A 205-nucleotide genomic window follows, 5' to 3' on the forward strand; every position below is an offset into this window, starting at 1 on the left:
ATGACACTGAAAACTGGAGTAATGACTGCTGAAAATTCAGTGTTGACATCTCAAAAATTAATAAAATAATTATATATATATATACACACATACATACAGTGGCATGCAAAAGTTTGGGAACCCCTTGCAGAATCTGTGAAAATGTGAATAATTTTAACAAAATAAGAGAGATCATACAAAATACATGTAATATTTTTATTTAGTG

This window comes from Garra rufa, chromosome 3, assembly GCF_049309525.1.
Source record: "Garra rufa chromosome 3, GarRuf1.0, whole genome shotgun sequence".
Classification (NCBI taxonomy): Eukaryota; Metazoa; Chordata; class Actinopteri; order Cypriniformes; family Cyprinidae; genus Garra; species Garra rufa.